At 38.6% G+C, this 19044-nt stretch overlaps 1 pseudogene; it reads right to left on the bottom strand.

Moving 5' to 3' along the window:
* Positions 1 to 18660: 18660 nt before the first annotated feature.
* On the bottom strand, positions 18661 to 18743 carry LOC114008474 (uncharacterized; annotated as a pseudogene).
* Positions 18744 to 19044: the final 301 nt, after the last annotated feature.

Here is a 19044-nt window from a genome sequence, read left to right as displayed (position 1 = left end):
AATTTACTTACACATTTAATTCGATTCCTATTCAAAATGCAGCAGCGGTTTTGAGGAAAATTGTAAGTCAACTCTAACATGATTGATCCTGTACTATCTAAAAACTATCTTAAAAAGAAAGGATAAATTTGAAAATTTCATACCGTTTATTGAAAGTCTTACCACAGCTGCAATAATCAAGGTAGCTGGGTATTAGCAAAAAATAGATGTAGCTATTGATCCAACTGGATAGATAGTTTGGAATTATACTCTATCCATATGCTAAATTAATTTAAGACAAAGACACTGAGGTGATTTAGGTAGATAGGACAGTCTTTCCAATTAATCATGTGGAAAGAAACGGACATGCATGCATAAAAATGACCTCCACCAATACTTCACTCTGTACATAAAAAAAATTCTAAATAGATCAGAAAGTTAAGTGTAAAAGCAAAAATTATACAATTCCAAGTGAAAGTGAAAGTATGGGAGAAAATGTTTATGATCTTATGCTAGGGTAAGATTTCTTACATAAGACTCCAAAAGCACAAACAGAAATTAAAAAAAATAATAAAACAAAAAACTTTAGACTTCATTCACATTGAACATTTTTGCTGTTCTAAGGACTCAGAAAAGAAAATGAAAACAACAGCAACAGAACAGGGAGAAAATATTTGCGAAATTCATAACTATAAAGTGATTTAAATATTGGATTTGATTTACCTAAGTCTTCTTGATGTCAACTGAATTTATGTTCCAAAATTTCATTTATAGAAGTCTTGAATCCAGGACCAAGACTTGGCATAATGGCTATATCACTGTACTCCCATGTAGTTGACCACAGTTCAAGTCCCAGACCCAGTGGCTTAAACTCATGCTGGGAGCGTGTGCGTGCGTGCCCAAGATCCCAAGAGGAAAATGGAGGAGAAGGGATTACAGCATGGCTATCCCCCCTGGGGGGCAATTTCTGGCTTTCTGTCTCTCTGTCTCTCTGTCTTTCTGGCAAGTGCATGAGCCCTATAGCAAAAAACTCTAAAAAAAAAAATAAAAAAGAAGTCTTATGGAATGGTGTAACCAAATCCACTTCCATTGCAAGATAAATGGATATAAGATTTACTTTTTTATACATGGATTTTTGTAGGCTATGTTCTATTTTTAGCAATAATTGAATTGTGAACTGGCATAGCATAACCCCGAGAGGGCTGATGATTACAATTTGGTCTTTGCTCTACATTACCACCCTAAAAAAGTTTTCATAGCAGTGCTTCCTTCTACATTAAGCCACAGGAAATGTGCAAGGAAGATGTTTCTTTTCATCCATTCGTGAAAGGAGACTTTTACGATGTCAAGTCATATTACATTTCTAATTTTCCTTCATTTATTTGCTTGCAAAATGAACCTTTGGAAATTAACGTAGGAGACACCCAGATATAAATGGTTAACATAATTCATGTCATGATGTTAATTTTTCCCTAATTTCTTAAATGTAATAAGGATCCATTTGAGGTATTTGCACAGTATTAGGAAGACATTTTCTCCCTAGGGGGATAGTCACGAATGCATGATATTGAATATACTTTCTACTTTGTGGTAATTTGAGTAAGATACGTTTTTACATAACCCTATTCTGATATTTTTATTAATGGTAAAGGTGAAAGTGAGTAATCTATAAGAACAAAAATGCCACCAACAAACCATCAAGACACAATTCTTTTGTCTTAATGGCATTTACACTTATCACAAACTAAAAGCCACATCTATCATTTCTGTTTGCTCTGCAATCTTATCTCAGAATTTTCTTTTCCAAATTCCAATTACTTTTCAGATAGTCTTCCTAAAATATGATATATAAAACTGGAAACTGGGCCAGCACTGGTACAGTGATAAAGCAACTGGACGCAATGGAGAGGTCCTGAGTTCATATCCCAGGAAGCCCCAGTACACATCAGGCATGTACGTATGGGTCCGTGATCCAGGCTAGTTGACACTGAAGGTACACACATAAATAAGCTTAATCTTTTCTTTTCTTTTTTTTTTAAGCAAGAAAGTGGGGAACCAGCAGATGATATAGCAATTACATCACTGGACCCCTACATGGCTAACTATGGTTCAAGTCCTGGACTTGGTGGCTTCAAAACCATGCTGAGCATGTGTTCATGTGTGCCCATGATACCAGGAGGAGACTAGAAGAGAAGGAGGAGTTGTGGCATGGCCATCTTCCCAGGGGATGATTTCTAACTTTCCCTCTCACTATTTCTGTCTCTCTGTCTTTCTCTCTGGTGAGCACACACATCTTAAAGGAAAAAAAAAAAAAAAAAACACCTTAAAAATAAATAAAATGGATTCAAAGGGTTGGCCCTCTAGTGTAATAGTTAAATGAGCCAGATCCCATTTGGCTGACTATGGTTCAAATCCAAGTCCTGGTGACTTGAAAAACATGGCAAGTATACATATGTTTGTGCCCAAAATCCTGACAGGATGGAGCAATAGAGGACAAGAGATTGAGGCATAACCACGTCCCTTCAGGGTGTTTTTTCCACTACCTCTCTGGTGAGCACATGAACCCTCTAGTAATTTTTAAAAATAGTTTAAAAAGCTGAGAACTAAAATCCGCTATCAAATGTGGAGAGAATGAGTGTCCATACTGATGACCTTCACCAGCGGGAAGGACAATGTTAGATTTTTTGGTTCAGGCCAGAACTTCTTCAGTAATTTTTTAACATCAAAATCTGTCAATTGATTTATATGGTTAAGTATAAAACTATTACCATTCTCAAATTGTGTCTTTAAAACTGTTATATGCTCAATTGATTCAACTATTGAAACACCCTAATGGGTATTTTATGGAATATTTTATTAGAGAAATATTGGATTGACCCTTAATTCTCACTCATTCGAAATGAGCATCTCTGCTGTTTATTATAAGAGAAGTCAGATAAAGTATCGACTATGCTCTCTGCCTACAGCTTATTTTCTACCAGAATTTTTATTGAGTTTGTCTTTTTACTTGTTGTATTCATGTGAGTCACTATAATCCTATGACAATTTTAAAATCTATCTTAAATAGTCTTTGAACTGATATCACATCCTAGCTGGTCAATAAAAATGCCCAATTGATGCTGGTATGATATCTCCATGATATACGCAACTGAAGTGAGTATAATGGTGTACGTCTAGACCAGATCTGAGCCAGTCAAGATGAATTAGACCAGAGGCCTCTGTACACAGAAGGAAACCACCGCAATCTGGGTTTAGCTCTTGTCAAGTCTCATCAATGAAATGAGATGTTGGTCAATACTTAGATTAGAAGCTTCTAAAGAAAATCAACAAGAGTTATTGCTTGGGGCACCACTTCCTCTAAGACATTGTTAACAAACACTATTGGCAAGAGGTCACTTCTGCTAAATATGGAACATAAAAGCCACTAGATGGAATTGTAAAACGTGCTCCAAATCCTCTTTTTCTATTCAAGTAAATGTGTCTGAGCTGCAATTTTAACCACTCACAAACACACAAAAAGACAAGAAACCTCTCCCATAACTCCTCCCTCCACAAACAAAACATCCAACACACATAGGAGCGTCTACAAGTGAGGAATTGGTGGAAGCTCACGGCAGAGAATTAGAGAATTTAGCTATAAAGAGAAATCTTCCTGCCTTCTTTCCTAACTGAGTTTTTCTCTTATGATGCACTTCTTTTAATACTCAATTTAGTAGAATTAAGTTAGAACTTCAAAGATAAATGTATTCTTATAATTAATCATAGATTCACACATGGGAAAAAGTCCTAAAACTGTCCATGGAAAGCTTGGATTGATACCACCATGTCTTTCAGCATGCCTTGACTGAGTCTAATACCAAGAGAACCAGAGAGAACACATTTCCTCCCTGTGCAGATGTGTCTGTAAGAAGGTCCTTAAATTCCATATGAGTGTCTCCCTGTACAGCTTAATCTGCAGTTGATGGGTCTGCTTCCTAAGACTATCCAAAAGGAGAATCCTTTTATATGCAGCAGCTTTTCATATTCCTTATGCCCCCCCAATGTCATTTTTATGAATGAAACTTTTAAATATCCTTGTACAGGACAAACATGAGTTGCTTCATTATTCTAAAGTTGGTGTTTAAAATACGTCCCAATTTTTCTGTCTCCAAGTTAAAGTGTGTTGTATATGAATAGTCACTCGAGATGCCAGAATTTACAGAAAATGTTTACAAGTTCTGTTTTAAACGTCTTCAATGATCTGGTGACTAGTAGTTCATCTACAAAGATGAATTTCCCTCCAGAGAAAGTTGGAAGTCACAAAAACCTGTTTCTAGTCCAATCCATTGCAAATAAGAGGAAATACCTGAAGCTGGATGATTTAAAAAATAGACATTTGCTCAACTCTGTTTTTGGAAGCCCCAGGTCCAGAGTCTCTCCTTTATGGGAGTTTTTGGCTATATTCCAACATGGAAGGACAGCGTGGTTTGTGTTCCATGTGTGTCACTCTTTCAACCCCTCCTTAAAAAGTCCATGGTTAAGGCACTGGACTCCCACATGACAGTCACAATTGGAGTCCCAAATCAGGCAGCTTGAAAATCACTCCAGGCATGTGTTCTTATGTGTCCAAAATTTCAGGAGAATAGTGGAGAAGGGACCGTGACTCAGCCATCCCTGCTGAGTGCTATGGGGATGATCTGTCTCTCTCTCCAGTGATCACACACATCCTATGGGGGGATAAATAGGAGCCAATACAGAAGCCCAGCCCTGATAACCTTAATACTAATCTCACCCCCAAGTCCCAGCTTTCAAAACAATTGACTCAAGTTTTCAACTTCTTAATCATTACAAAGATTGAACTCTTGACTTTTAGGGGAACATATTCAAACTAGCAAACGGGGACAAAGATTTTCTTTCCTAGAGTAAGACACTGCATTCTTTTAATGTATGTGATGTTACTATGATTCATTTATCTTTTTAAAAATTTGCTCACCCATTCATTCATTTATTAAATGTGAAAGACTGATGTTAGCTTTATAAGATACATTAAATAAGAAGCAGTAATCAATCTTGGCAACAAAAGATCATAGTCATTAAGAAATCGAGTATATTATCACATGATAGAACATGTTATTTCTTTTAGGTTGAATGTCCTGGTGATCCAGAAATTCAAAATTATTTTTAGGTAGGGATAAATTTTACTATCATGAGTTAAAATTTCTATACAATTAAACAAAATGTTCAAACATATATGTATATATGTATATATATGTATTTTTTTTAAGTGATAAACTCTTTGCTTTGGTGATAAATTAGAAAAGCTAAAAATTTGGATGTAAAAGGAGAAATATTTTAGCAAAATAGATATAGCATTGAATTCTGAATAATAATTTCACATTATAGTAGTGGAGAATTTATTGATGTTGATATTTGTATTATCTCTAACGAATCTTTGAAATGTATGACCTTTAATTCAAATAAATCTAAGCTATATTGACCAGATCTAAGTACTCTCCAGGTACTTAAATAGGTAGACTTATAATTATTCCTCTCTGAAATCCTATAAGTAAATATAATTAGACCAAGATTATCAAGAAATAGTCACAATTAGATGTTTTAAATCATTGACTTTGTCATATAGTTATTAGATTTTTGGTTCTGTTCTGATGTGAGTATAGACAGACATGGGTAAAATGTTTTATGTTTTTTAGATAATTTTTTATTTTCATGCTCACTAAAATGGCTTATCTTGCCAGAAGAACTGGGAAATTATAGGACACATGACCAGAGAAAGAACTGTTTACAGATGCTCCTCAGTCCCAATGATTATAATGATCAGTGTTGTATTTAAAACCAGGAGTCTTAGGAAAGGCTTGTGTTCTGAGAAATTATCTTCCTCTGAGGTTTCTGAAGAGGCTGTGATCATTTGGCCTTTTCTTACAGACAAGCCTAAAACTCACATAGCCACCAAAGTAAATGTGGAGGGTTCAATTGAGATTCTATCCTAAAGCAGCTCTAATGAGAAATTGCTCTAAAGCTTTTTAATGCACAGGCTTCAAAAGTTCAAAAGGTAGTTGTGAGAATAGAGGAAGTATGATTTGGGTATAGCTTCAGGCACTGCTTTCTTTAATGTATTAAGATAATGAAGTTAGTGTCTATGTTTCAGGAAAATGGATGATGACATCTGCTATTGATCTCTGGACAGGTTGAGAACAATATTATAATAATCCATACTAGTCAGCCTGACCTTTTACTGACTTGGCCTTTACCTCAAGTGGGAGGGAAAAGGGAGAATAAAATAAAGGTGCCTATATAAGTCAAGGATAACACAGGAATTGTCACATCTCTGGACTTTATTATTATTTATCATTAAAGCACAGTGATCCATCAAGCCATTAATCTCATTAGCAACCTTTAAAGTCAGAAAGACAGCCATGACTAAGCTTTCCGGCTTGGCTCGGCACTGAGCTTTGAAAAGTTCTGAGATCTTTATAAGAAAATGGGCCTAAAACCAATGAAGGAGGCTGCAAGTATCTGTCTCAAATATCAGCTTCAGGAAGGTTTCTGGATTTTCCCACTTAAACTCAGGTTCTCCCTCCTATGTGTGGGACCTCCACTGTTGGTCATGGAGTACAATCAGAAAATGACTCTGGGAAAGTACTTAAGGACGAAGTGACAACTACTGTCACAAAACACGAGAGACGGACAAGGACTTTTCAGAACATGGGTCTCTCCCACCTAGATACAGTTACTAGACATTAAGCCTAGTCCTCCCAGCATCTTTACAACCTGCACTTCACATCTCAGAATATTAGTGAAGATTGTCCAGGCATAGAAAACAGACCCAGGGAAGGGAAGAGAAGGGCACAGTTATGAGCAGCACCCCATGGCTCTGAAATGTGTGGAGAGGAGATTGAGAGTGGAGACTGGAGTCTACAGATACACAGTGAGGCAGTTACAGGAGATAGGCAACAGCTGAGCCTGCATGGAGACACAGCTGTAACACAATGTGGTGAGGCCACGACACCTGAGAACATTCTGGGTTCATGTTCGGAGACCTCCCTGGACATGCCTGGCATATGGTGTCCAGCATCTGGGGCCAGCTGGGTCTGGGGGTGGAACACTGCATCAAGATCTTGTCAGGGCTGCTGGCTCTCTTTTTTGGTCAGGGAAAAAAATAAAATCAATAAACACAGAAAACAAAGAAAATAGACAATAATCTATCGGAAAATTAGTTTTTGGTTTTTTTTTATGTTATTTTTCCATAAAAGCAGCAGTCAATCTTGAGCGCAGGGCCAAGATTATTTCATTAAAAAATGTTCAAACTAGGGATCAGCAGATGACATAATATTTGCATTGCTGGACTCCTATGTAGTTGTCCGTAGTTCTAGTCCTGGACCTGGCAACTTAAAACTCACCGGGTATGTGTGCATACATGCCCAAGATCGCGAGAGGAGAAGGAATTGTGGCATGGCCATAGCCCCTGTAGGGGGATTTCTCGCTTTCTGTCTCTCTGTTTCTCTCTGACAAGCTCATGTGTCCTATAGCAAAAACCTCTCTCTCAAAGTAAAAGTTTAAACTAGTCTAGCTCTATTCCCATACTCACACCGACTACGGGGAGAGCAGAGATCATTGCCTGTTATATCATTTCTAAACTGCACATCTTCATGATCGCCATAATTCTATAAATCCTATAGAGAGCAGATATATAATATGAGCAAAGCAATATCGCACAGTGTTTAAGAGTGTAGAGGCTAGGGCCAGAATGCCAAGTTCCAAGTCCTGCTCCACCAGTTACTCACTATATGATTTGGGGCTGTTGCTTCCATCTCTAAGTCTCATTAGTGAAGCGAGAATAAGAAGATCATGTGCTAGAGAAGAAAACGTGATAGCACAATTTTCTATGAGAAAATCTGCCTTCATGACTGTGTGTTGATCAAGGGTAGCTCTAGCTCCTAAAGCATGATGCCTAAAAGGAAAGAAAACAAAGATGAATTGGACTTTACTAATGTTTGCACGTTAGAAGACACTGCTGATGGCTGGCTCTGTGGTGCAGCAGGAACGTGGCTCCGGGAGGCAGGTCCCACATGGTGACCGCCATGCAAGTGCTCACCCAGGCAGCCTGAGACGCGCCAGCCGTGCACTCGATTGCTCAGGTCTGACAGGCTGGAGGACAGGGGAAGGGGATGGCAGTGCCGGGTGGAGGGTGCTCATGTCTTCTCGCCTCTTTCTCTCAGTCTCATGTATATATGCACACCTTGTCATAAATAGAGAATTTTTTTTAAAAATAATTATTTTAAAGATGCTATTAATAAAAAGAAAAGACAAGTGATAGAGAGAAAACATGTATCTGTTACATAATTTAGGTACTTAGTGCCAATTTTCACAAAACCAGTAGGAGAATTCACATTTCAAGAATTTTCATAAGGTTGGCTGTATGCCTCTAAGGCTTCCTTTTATAGCTGGTAGCATTTTTTTCTGGGGTACCTCCACCCCTTTTTAGATTCTATGCCTTCCACCTGTGCATTACTTGCTTGATCGGGTTCCCACTTCACCAAATGGCCTTATTCACCCATCCACAGCTCTCATAGGGGGATAATTCCCCCTTCACTTCCTGGGGCTGAGTCAGTGCCGCCTATAGCCACAAGGCCCATTCTGAAGGACCTGGGTTCTCAGCTGTTGCTCCTTGGGAGAGAAAGCCACTTGGGCATTCAGCTTTCAAAGCAAATCTCGTCCTAACAAAGGGCCCGGGTACGTTGTGTCTTAGTGTCATGTTGCCTAGACATATACTGGAGGGGGCAGGAATGGCCTCTGTTGTATTTGACTGGTGATTCCTGTGACAGGAACCATCCACTGAGTGTGTTCAGTTACTTGAGTATCGATCACTGCCCCGTCTTGGCTAAAAGCCCATCATCTGAGTCCCCCTGTCAATTATATCTCAGGTTCCTGAACAGGGGTGGTTATTGGCTCCATGAGAACAAGAGGAGCCCCTGGGCCACCTCATTATTCACCTGATTCACAGCCCGACTCTATCATCTGCTTCTCCACCTTTTATTCCCATCTTCATCTTTTTCATTTTCTTCTTTTCCATATATATGTATGTGGAAAATTCCAATTCCCATGGTTATGTTCCTTGCAATTCACTCATTGATTCTCTCCTGAAGTCTCTCCCCCTTTCTCTTAGATATTTTTTCTTTATTATTCCCTCTGTACCTTTCTGCTCAGTTTCTTGCAAAAAGTTGCTCCCTTACTTTCCAAGTTTCCCTTGTCCTGGCTGCCTCGTATGTGGTGTCTCATGTGACTCCTCCCCAGGGCTTCTCCAACCTCTGAAGCTTTCTTGGAGAAGTGGCATCTCTATCTGAATATGTTCTATAAGTTTGCTAGATTAAATCCAGCCAAGCAGCTGAATTTTTATTTGTTCTCTGTTGCGTTTCTTGAAATTTATTCAGGCTGTATCGTTTAAGCGCCATCTCCATGGTTTATCTTATAAGCAGTTCTTAGAGATGTCACCATTCAGCTTTTCTATTTATGTAAACATTGATGATTTTGCATTCTCCTTTTGTAATTATATATAATATATGTATATATGTATCTACCTATACATATATATATAGGTAGATACATACACACACACACACACACACACACACATATATGTGAATATGCATGAGGTTAGTATTAATGGGTATCCTGGAATTGTTAACTTTGTTTCTTTTTTCTAATTCATTTTTTTTATTTCACAATCACTCACTTTATATCAGTCCAGCACACTAAATGAATTTTCCCATCCAGAATACACTGTGTATTGGCTTAATCAAAGATATTACCATTACATATTATCATCCACAGATAATTTTCAATTTTGCGTTTCTTAAATGTTTGATTTCTTTTTTCCCCCTGGATTCCTGCCCTCTCAGTCTCTGCCATGCCCCACCCTCCTCCCACACTGTCTCTGGTATCCCCAGAATATTTCCCTTATTTTTTAAAGTCTTATTTACTCCTATTTACGATTGCATATGCACACATGAGAGAGGAAGAGAGTGAGAGAGAGCCCCCCCACAGGACCTGTTCACACCATGGTCCTTTTGTTCCCAGTTCTCCATCGCATGAGGACCCTGGGCATGGGCCCCTGAGCCCTGCATGAAGCTCACAGGCCCTGACTCCAACCGCAGTTTGCATACGGCCATGTGAGACCTGGCCTCCTCTGTGCAGTGCCGGCCTCATTGCTCCCTTCGAAGTGCTGCTTTGAGGTGATGTCCCTTGTGCTTCCCATCACATAGTAGGCTCCATTTTCTTTTGAAACATACCATAGTCCCTCAGTATCAACAAGGGATTGATTCCAGGAACTGCTTTCCCCTCCCCAATACCAAGATCTCTACACGCTCAAGTCCCTTGTATGTATGAAATGGCATGACTTTGCATTATAACCTGTGCACATCCTTCTGAACACTTTAAACCCTCTAATGTGATATAAATGAGATGATGTATAGTTGTTATACTGTAATGTTTACAAAGTAACGATGAAAATGTCTGTGTAAGTTCAGTACAGATACAGTCAAATGTTAACTTTTCAAATATTTTACTCGACTGTTAGTTAAAGCCACAGATGCAGAACTCACATATATGGAGGGTTGACTATATATCAAGAAAGTATTTTTTTAAATAAATTTTTGCATGTTGTAAAGTTTCTTTCTCATCTTTGGACTGAAATAGTCCACGTTTTACTAGATTTTTCCAGACTTGATCATCCCTGAACTCCTGGGAAAAACTAAGTCTTAGTGATTTACACTTTTAATGGTCTGCAGCTTCCTTTCTCGTTATCTTTTTTAGTATTTTATGGATGTGTTATATTTGCCAGATAAAAGGAGCTTAGTGGTTAAATGTTCCATGACGTTTTGATAGAATTGACTTGTGAAACTAAATAGGCTTTGTTGTTTCTTGACACCTTCTAAATTTCTCACAAGGTAATTGATCACTTTAGATTTCCCAGCAATAGGCAGTCATTTTTGTTAGACTATATTTTTTCTAGAAAAGCTCCTATTTCACCAAGTTTTTCAAATGCATTTGAGAATACTTGACCAACATATTTAATATGCATACTTGAATGTCCTTGGATGTGCTTGACTGCTCATTCTCAGCCAAGTTACACTCCCCCTTTATTTTTGATTAAGACAGCTGGTGCTGGGGCCAGACAGAGGCACAGCAGAACAATGCAAAATTCTGCAGTGCTTAACCACATGGGAGTGTTCTGGGTTGGCAGCTGGAGATCTTGATGAGTACTAGGGCATATGCTGACTATGAGCGAGGGCTGGCTGAGACTGAGGGTGGGTCATGGCATGGGGACTCTGTGGAGGGCAATATCTGTCTTTCTCTCTGTGTGTCTCTCACTTTCCCTGTCCCTCTTGCTCATGGGAGAAACAAATTTTTAAAAAGACAGTTAGTGACTTCTCTATATCAATATTACTTTTCTTCAGACAAGCAGAGATTGCATAACTTTTTAGTTGTAACATCCAGTTTCTCTCTTTTCCTTCCTTCTTTTCCTTCCTTCCTTCTTCCTTCCTTTCTTTCTTTCTTTCTTTCTTTCTTTCTTTCTTTCTTTCTTTCTTTCTTTCTTTCTTTCTTTCCTTCCTTCCTTCCTTCCTTCCTTCCTTCCTTCCTTCCTTCCTTCCTTTCTTTCTTTCTTTCTTTCTTTCTTGGGGGAGAGGTTTTGCTATAGGGTGCATGCACTTGACAGAAAAACAGACACAGAGAGACAGAAAGCGAGAAATCACCCCCCAGCGGGATGGCCATGCCACAACCCTTTCTCCTCCATTCTCCTCTTGGATTCTAGGGCATGCATGCACTCTCGCCTGGCGTGAGTTTAAGCCACTGGGTCCAGGACTCAAACCATGCGGGAGTCCAGTGACACAGCTACTATGTCAACTGCTGGTCCCATAACATCCAGTTTCTAATGAATTTATCTCTGCTTTTGTCATTACTTACTTTTTACCCTTTTTGGCTTATTTCTTAAAGTTTTTCTAACTTGAAGTGAATATATAATACTTTATAAAATCTTTAACTATTTTGTGTTTTTATTATTATAAAATTTTCTAAAAGTTTTTCATGATAGATTTAAAATAACATACTTTGGCGAAAGAGAGGGTGGAGCAGTAAAACACAGCACTTTGTGAGGCCCACCTGCAAGAAAGGCTGGCATGGAATTAATAAAGTAACTGGCAAATGTTTGGAGGCCCAGACCATGGCCTGGTGGTTAAAGTGGCTAATCCCAATAGACAACCGCAGCCTGAATCCTGGACCCGGCTGCTTGAGAACCACACCTGCCTTGTGAGCAGGCATGCTTGCATTTCTGAAAAGAAGGAGGAATGCAGGAGGAATTGTGGCATGAATGTTCCCATAGTAGGTGCTTTTAGACTTTCCCTCTATCTCTTTGTTTCTGTCTCTTTCCAAGAGTCCTTCTGGCAAAATTTTAAAAGAAATGTTTCAAACCATTGACTTTAAATTAAATTTTCATGTGATAGTTGATCAATTTTTCTTTTAATAGGCATTTTGACACTTTCATGTTTTTATTATTGATTTATTTTTAGTACAAAATTACTTCTATCTTTAAAGTTTGTTAGTGTTTTCTTGTTTTACTTAATCTATAATTTTAGAATATATCTCAAGGACATCAAAAAAGCGTATTATTTCATCATAAATTACATAAGTATAAAGAATTATATTCATTTAAGGGACCAGCAATTGGCATAATGGCTATATTACTGGACTCCAATGTAGTTGACTGCGGCTCAGGTTTTGGACCCAGTGGTTTTAACTCACACTGCGTGTGTGTACATGTGTGACCAAGATCCTGAGAGGAGACTGGAGGAGAAAGATTGCGGCATGGCCATCCCCACTGGGGGGTGATTTCTCACTTTCTGTCTCTCTCTTTCTTTCTGGCAAGCGCACACGTGTGCCCTATAGCAAAATCCTCTAATAAAATTATATACATTTATAATATATTAATTAGATCTTATTAACTTAGTTGACATCTATTTTATTTATGAGTACCTATCTCATTTATTATATCATTTATGTTCTCCATAGCCTCACATATTTTTCTACTTTCTCATCTATTTTGAACTGAGAAAAGTAATTTAAACTCTGATGTTCCTGTTTATTGCATTTTTTTCCCAGTTTCTCCTTGTATTTTTGTTTTTGGTATGGCCTTGATTGTATTTGTGACCTGAGATGCTGTACTTTGAGCACCCTGTGACGCTCCATGGCAGATTATACATTATGATTCAATCTGTTATTGTTTTAAAAAAGTTTTCTTTTGGGAACCAGCAGTTAGCGTAATGGCTATGTCGCTGGACTCCCACATAGTCGACCGCGGTTCGTGTCCCAGACCCGGTGGCTTAAAACTCACGCCGGGCACGTGTGCGTGCGTGCCCAAGATCCCGAGAGGAGAATGGAGGAGAAGGGATTGCGGCGTGACCATCCCCCCTGGGGGGTGATTTCTCGCTTTCTGTCTCTATGTCTCTCTCTGTCTGTCTGGCGAGAGCACGCGCCCTACAGTGAAAATCTCTCCAAAAAAAAAAAAAGTTTTCTTTTTATGTTGTATTATATTTGCCTGAAATTCAAGTAGTCTGACATTGTTATTTCCTGTGATCACGTTCACTTGACATGTCTGTTTTCCTGTTCCTTTTGTAATATCTGATTAACCTTATTTGGGGCATTTATTTTTATCTTAAAAGTCAGGCTTGCTCTTACTGAGTTTAAATCCTTTGTTTTAATTTTTGAATGGATTTTCATGATTTACAAGCCTTCCTAGGACATTTGTAGCCTTTGTAGCTCTGTTTTCTGTTATCCCTCCTAAATGTAGAAAACACAAACTTTGTGTCTTCATCTTTTTTATGTACTCTCTGGTCCTGTTGCATTTCTCCTCTCAAATGTTAGAATATCAGTGAGTGGGTTTTCTGTTTTATATTGGCCTTTATGTATTCTGTAATGCGTCTCACTGATCTTTTCCAATAATCGGCGTTACTTCCTTCCTTTGAAAACCTGGACAGCCATCCATCTATCTTTCCTCATTTCATACTTTAACACAGAGAATTATATAATTTTATAGGGCATTTTTCAATATATAACTAAACGGTGATACCATTCCATGTTGACTATGAAACCAAGTTGATTAATTCAATTCAATTAGACAATTATGTTCAGTAAGATACTAAAAAAGAATTATCAAGACAAGCTATAAACCAGGAAAAAATATTTATAAGTAATTAAACTATATCAAGGATGTATGAAAAAATCTGAACAATTTTTATAAAGAAATGACAATCAAATATAAAAATGATCAAGAAAAATAAATGATTTTGTCCTAAAATTGGAAATATATATTGTCAATAAATATCTGAGAAAATACAAATTAAAATCACAGCGAAAAAAAGTCCCCATATTCTTATGAAAAATCCCCCCATATTCTTATGAAAGAGAAAATCTTCATTTTATTATTATTATCATTATTATTATTTATACATTCAATTCCTAAAAATCATTTAGCTTGTATAGAAAATTTACCCAACACAAAACACACCTCATGCCAGCCCAGGTGAGAACACTATATACGTCATCAGCAGCAGGCAATAAACCATTTCTATCTTTCTTTTTTTTTTTGGAGAGGTTTTTGTTATAGGACGCATGCGCTCACCAGAAAGACAGAGAGACAGAGAGATAGAAAGCAAGAAATCACCCCCACACACACACAGGGAGATGGCCACGCTGCAATCCCTTCTCCTCCATTCTCCTCTCGGGATCTTGGGCACGCATGCACAGGCGTCCAGTGTGAGTTTAAGCCACTGGGTCCTGGACTCCACTGTGCTGGACTACATGGGAGTCCGGTAATAAACCATTTCTGTGCCTACCAATGTCTTCCCTCTGTCCTCATTTTCCTACTGCTTTCTTTTTGTTGGAAAAAGACTGTTTGGGATTCTGTCCATAGCTTCATTCATCTTTAATGTGGGTTATGTCTTCTGCCAAATATCCATTGAAAAACGTTGTGTGGATGGGCAGAGGTAGAGTTAGGACCTGCATTGGTTAAACAGCTTACTGTCTGTCTGGACTTTGGTCGGTTTTCTCTGAACATGTTCCTATTACTTGTCTGCCCAGAGCTATCCTCAAGTCAGGCCACAGGGAATCTTTTGACTTGCCTGAAGCTCTGCATGTTGTTTTCTGGGGGTGATGGAACACCATCGTTACTGTAGGTGATGAGGATCACAGGCTGCCTGGCTCTCCTCCCGCACCCTTACTAAGAGCAAAGGCAGTGATGAACATCCAAGTCTCATGGCCCTCTCTCTTACAAGGAAGCAAGTACTCTCCTATGTTCCTGGACCTTCCATCCCAAGTAATGAGTTCCTGGAGGGACCCCCCAAAGAAGAAGAAATGTTTACATCCAAGGTAGCTGGAAGAAATGTTGGAAGAAATGTTTACATCCAAGGTAGCTGCAGAGAAATGAGTCTGACACATGCTTCCTTCCTTAGATATCAGGGCTCGGGAGCACACCTGTGTTCTAATTTAATTGAAGATGAAGTTCTTTTATATTTCACTCATTTTCTCTTGGTTTTAAAGAAACAACAGGAGAAGAAATTTTGATAACTGTAACTGAAAATATTCTATATAAATTTGAAATATTTTTTATCAACATGTAGTGAAAAGAAATATCTTTTATTTTGACATGAAGGAAAAAAAAAAAAAAACTCATACACATATAGTGACATTCAACCTATGCCTTGGTGGGTTCCACCCAGGGACCATGCTGAGTGTTGGCCATCCGTGCCCACTTTTTCCTGTACCCTGAGACTCTGATATCTGTGCACTGCATCTTTCGGGCACTCTTACCTATTGGCTTTGTCTTTGTTCTGAGGTTGGACCAGTAGGCAGGAAAGGAGCCTGGAGCTAGGAAGCTCAAAGCTTAGGGTCTCTTTTCCATGCTCACTTTCTGCAGGCTACTGTGTGCAGTGACCCTGTAACTCTCTAGCTTCTGGGGGCACCTCTGCCTGCTCTGTCCCTGCCCTCCCCACATCTGCAGCCTTCAAAGAGCAGTCACAGCTTCCTGCTGTGGTTCCGGGGCTTCTCCAGCCCTCCTTGAGGGTGCACCTCTTAACTCCAGCAAGCACTTACAAATAATCACTTAATTTAGCTAATTGTATTTACCCTCTACCCCACTGTGCAGCATACATGCAATACAATGTCTATGGAGATTAAATTTTGAGCACGTACAAGGACTGCTTTTTCCATGCAGGTAGCTACAATCCGGGTCTTCACGCCAGCATCATGCAGAGTTATCTTGTGTTCTCTTAGTCGACTGTCACCTGCCCCACCTCCTGTCCTGCATTAGCCTGGCCATGCAGGGGAGGACGACATCGGTCAATAAGGCAGGACAGCCAGGCATTGATAAGAAATGAGTCTCCTTCTACTCATCACACGTACCTGTTTCAAGCGAATTTAAAAAACACGTAAATGAAAAGTTATCTATGGATGAAGATATATATGGTAATATCTTTGACTTGATTGAAATGTATTGCATCCATGATGGGAAAAATGTATTTTATACACTGTAAAGATACACAGTGATTAAATGTAAATTTAAGAAATGTAATAATAACAATTTTTTAAATACATGTGGTAGGTAACAATATAAGACTGACAGAATAGAATGTCTTCATAAACATCTCGAAGAAAGGATTTCCTGGGGACCAGCAGGTGGCATGGTGGCTAAGGTGCTGGACATTCCCACATGGCCGACCACGGTTCAAATCCCAGAACTGGTGGCTTGCTTTCTCACTTTCTCTCTCTCTTTCTCTCTCTGATCAAATTAAAATAAATGAATGAATAAATAAAATTAAAGCAATAAATCTTTAAAAAAGGAAACGGGACAATAAAATGGGAAAATAATGGAATAGTCACTTTACTCCAAAGAAGTTAGTAAAATCTGAAAATTCGCACCACAGCCCAATTGCTGCTTTTGTCCAGCAGAAATACACAGTAACGCGAGAGCAGTAAGAGGATATTTACAAATAGACTCATAACAATTAAACTAAATAAACGAAAATAAAGGTTTGCATATCAGTTCATACAGTTTACTATCTTAATTGTGAGAAACTCTATTGTTAGAGCAAAATAGAAAAATGATATGTAAGTCAATAAATAAAACCCATAAAAATATTCAGAAAAAAGTTTACCTCACTGTTATCAATGAAAATACAAATAGAAATTACGTTGTTTATTTTCTGTCCAGTCAAAAAAGTAAAATAAAATAAGAATATACAAGATAGTATAATATAAACAAACAAACAAAAACCTTATAAAATAACAAAGCGACATTTCAATATATGTATTTTTTTTTTATTTTAGGTTTCTGCAATAGGATGCGTGTGCTCACCTGGAAAAACAGAGTGAGAAATTACTCCTGGGGAGCATGGTCATCCCACAACCCCTTCTCCTCTATTCTCTTCCTGGGATTCTGGACAACTATGCACATGCATCTAGAGTGATTCCAAGCTGCCAGATCTGGAACTCAAAGTGCGATAGATCATTGTGGGGACCCAGTGACTTACCCAGCATGCTGACTGTTGGCCCCAGTGACACTATTTTGAAAAGACAAAATAGGGCCAGCCATGTGGCCTAACTGTGTGGTTTGAGTTCTGGACCCATCAAGCATGTGTGTGCCTGCTCAAAATGCCAAGAGAAGAATGAAGGATAAGAGATTGCAGCATGGCCATCCCCTTTGGAGAACGATTTCTCACTTTCTCTTTCTCTGGAGGGCTCACAAGCCTTATAACAAATTCAGAAAAAAGAAAAGAAATAGACCAGAAGCCCAGTCTCACAAATTGCTAGTAAGTATAGCAGTTAATTTATAATTCAAAGCATATCCATTAATCTGAAAGAGAATGTGACAAAGCTATCTTAATTATTAAACAGGTAAGTTGATAGACAGTTAGATCGACAGATGAGATAGGTAATGAGTAGATAGAGCAATGATTCCAGCTCATAATTTATGCTGGCAGATCATGGACAATTGGATATTTATGTACCAAGTTAAAGAGGCATCCATTATGACAATGCTTATTTTAAAGAGCAAAGACATAAAAATATTCCACAACAGGAAATAGGAATTTTATTAGACCCAGATGATAAAATGTCATGCAGCTACCATCCTGTACTGCATAGCGCTGTTCTGTGAGTGACAGGGCACGTGCGCTGCAGCGGCCCCAAAGACTAGAGCTGAGCTGGAAATGCCCACCTCCTGGTGATGCTGCAGCCTCTGGACAGCAGAGCCCCAGGTGTCGCTCCCGTATTGGGTGAGCAAGCCTGCTGCTGCTAGTCATGGAGAAGGACAACATGTGGGACCACGTGAAGTACACCATACGTGACAACAAGTGACTACATTCCTGGTTTCTGTATTTACTATATTATGCCTTTATCTTCTTTTAGCTTTTAGTTTACTCTTTCTACTTATTAAAAGAAAGACAGGTTTTACTGTACACAGAAGGCCATGCCACAGTGGCAACCTCTCTTAATTGCCTCATTTTCCTCCATGCTTGATTTAATCTTGCGTTTTGCCCGTCATGATCCTTCCAGTGAGACAAGGTATGGAAGAAGGCGGTGATATCGATGATCCCACCCGTGTAGGCCCAGACCAATATACGCGTTTGTGATTTAGTTTTTTGGGAAAAGTTTTCAATTAGCAATAATCGCGCCTCGGATAAACCTCACTGGCTACAATACTGCCGCTGCGCATAGCTGTGTGATATAGTTTTTAACAACAGCAACTACAACACTTGAAAATAGAGAAAGACAAGCACATAAAGAAAGAAAAATATTTTTGTAGAGCTGCACAATATTCTTTTTTGTGTTTTGCTTTTCAAAAAATTTTAAAGGGTGTATATGTTCACCAGAGAGTGACAGAGGGAATGAGAAAGAGGGAGACAGCACCCCCAAAGGGTGTGGTCACGCTGTGATCACTTTTTCTTCATTTCCCCATCGTGTCAAGATTTAAGTCATGCTTATAATTGTGCCTGATGTTTTTAATGAAAATAATTAGAT

Source organism: Tupaia chinensis, unplaced genomic scaffold (genome assembly GCF_000334495.1).
Source record: "Tupaia chinensis unplaced genomic scaffold, TupChi_1.0 Scaffold000346_1, whole genome shotgun sequence".
Classification (NCBI taxonomy): domain Eukaryota; kingdom Metazoa; phylum Chordata; class Mammalia; order Scandentia; family Tupaiidae; genus Tupaia; species Tupaia belangeri.
Note: the sequence above shows the minus strand (reverse complement) of the source record. Positions and strands in the feature narration are given on the sequence as shown.